This window comes from Palaemon carinicauda, chromosome 8 (genome assembly GCF_036898095.1).
Source record: "Palaemon carinicauda isolate YSFRI2023 chromosome 8, ASM3689809v2, whole genome shotgun sequence".
Classification (NCBI taxonomy): domain Eukaryota; kingdom Metazoa; phylum Arthropoda; class Malacostraca; order Decapoda; family Palaemonidae; genus Palaemon; species Palaemon carinicauda.
In genome coordinates, this window is record NC_090732.1 from 32620452 (window position 1) to 32622951 (window position 2500).

Below are 2500 nucleotides of genomic sequence, written 5' to 3' on the forward strand. Positions count from 1 at the left end.
CACTTCGTTGGCACCAAAGGTACACTTGTCGTACCGGACTACAAGGCCGTTTTGTTGCAGGGGGTCGAGCACGAAGCGCAGGTGACGGAGGTGTTCCTCTTTTGAGGAGAACAAAAGTAAGTTGTCCACGTACCATACACAGAAGGGGAGGTCCCCTAAGATGCCATCCATGAGACGTTGAAAAGTGGCCCAAGCATTACGAAGGACAAAACAGGAGTAATTGAAGGTGTATGTACCAAAGCGAGTGGTGAAGGCGGTCTTGGGGATGTCTTCTGGGTTCATAGGCACCTGATAATACCCCTTCATGAGGTCAAACGTGGAGGAAACCTTCACTTTGTGCAGGTAGGAGGTCACGTCGGCGATATTTGGAGGGGGAAGTGATCCAGTTCTGTTTGCATTTTCAGGCACCTGTAATCCCGGCACAGACAACTGCCTACAACCCCGTTGCCGATGGAATGGTTGAACGTTTTCATCGCACCCTCAAAACAGCTTTGATGTCCGCTGTAATGTCTCGAACTGGTTTACTCAGCTTCCCTGGGTCCTCCTGGGACTAAAGACCACTTCTAAAAGCACCCTGAACGTCTCGGCAGCTGAATTGGTGTATGGCGACCTCTTGGCCGTCCCTGCCGAATTTTGTCCTTCTGCAACCTCCTCCCACGATCTCCAGCGCATACGTCACGTTGTGGGAAAATTTACTCCATATCATCAGACTTACAAGCCTCCAGCGAAGCATCACATACCGTAGACTTGCACTCTGCAACACACATCTTCCTGCTTAAGGCCACTAGCAAGCCACTGCTAATGCCCCTTTACACGGGCCCTTTCCTTGTGATCCGACGCAATCTGAAAGCATTCCTACTAAACATTCATGGCAAAGAAAAGTGGGTCTCAACTGATCGTCTAAAACATGCTTATCTCCTACTATGTATATAGTATCCTTTGTATCTAAGCTCTCCCCTCAAACTGACAGTAACTTGTTTTAGCGTGTCTGCATATACCATTGCTTATTGTTAACAATGGAATATACAGACACGCTAAAATAAGCTGCTGTCAGTGCGAGGGTAGAGCAAAGATACAAAGGATACTGAATAAAACAAAAGACAAATGTCAGTACTATGTACGCTCGTGTGACACATGGGTGGTACACCACTATGTGCTCTGGGATGCTTATTCTAATTGTTGTAAATTATGTTGAAAAAATAGATAACTATAGCATTTCTAGAGCGGTCTGAATAGAAATTACTATATGGTAAGTTATTGCTTGGCTATCTGTATATGGAAAAATTTAGTTTACCTGCTTGTTAATCAACCAAAACTTATGTAGACTGTCATTTTCTTCCTCTATTATGGTAAATTATATAAATGGAACTAAGATATTGATATCAACAACCAAGATAAAAATTTTCTTCTAGGATACTAAATATATAAAAATAACGGTACAAAACCAACGCAAAGGTATAAATCTATTGTAAAAAGATTACCCACACCCATATTAAAGACTTGGTCATCGAGATTTACAGCAAAACTAAAATTACAATTAAAAAACAAAGAAATAGGATCAATAGCATTATGACCTTGCAATGATAACTCATAATAGTCTAAAATACCAAACAGGAAATCGAATAAATAACAAGATTAAAATAAATTTCTCATACATGAACTATCAAACGAGATTTATTTCAGCTTGTTTAACAAGAAAATATTCGCTGCAAGTTTCAACTACCTGGCTAGGAAGATCATTCCTTAACTTGGTCCCAGCTGGAATAAAACTTCCAGATTTTTTTGTTGTATTGAGTCTTAGGATTGAGGAGGCTTGACTATTAGAATTAACTAACATCATAGCTTGTATCACGAACATGATTTTACTTTCCCGGAAGATCTGAATGCAGATGATGGTCAGAATTATGAAAAATCTTATGCCGAATGTTTTTCTCATAACTAAATTTGCTATCAAGAATCAGAACTGAAATATTTAAAGGAATTCAGCAACCCCAGATCTAAATTCAGAAGATGGAATTAAGGTTCAATCAGTAGCATCATCTGCATATGCAACGAGACTGTATACTAAGCTAATCTATATGTCATGTGTATATAATGAAAAGTAAGGGGTCAGAACACTACCTTGAGGAACACCAGATATCACATCTGTATACTGAACCCACTATGGTATCCATAAACAACATCTTTTAGCATTATATCACTTAAAAATTCAACAATTATTCTCTATCATGTATATGTATGTATATATATATATATATATATATATATATATATATATATATATATATATATATATATATATATATATTGTATATATATAAATATGTATATTTATATAAATATATATATATATATATATATATATATATATATATATGTATGTATATATATATACATATATATATATATATATATATATATATATATATATATATATGATATCTCTACAGATATATATATATATACATATATATACATATATATATATATATATATATAT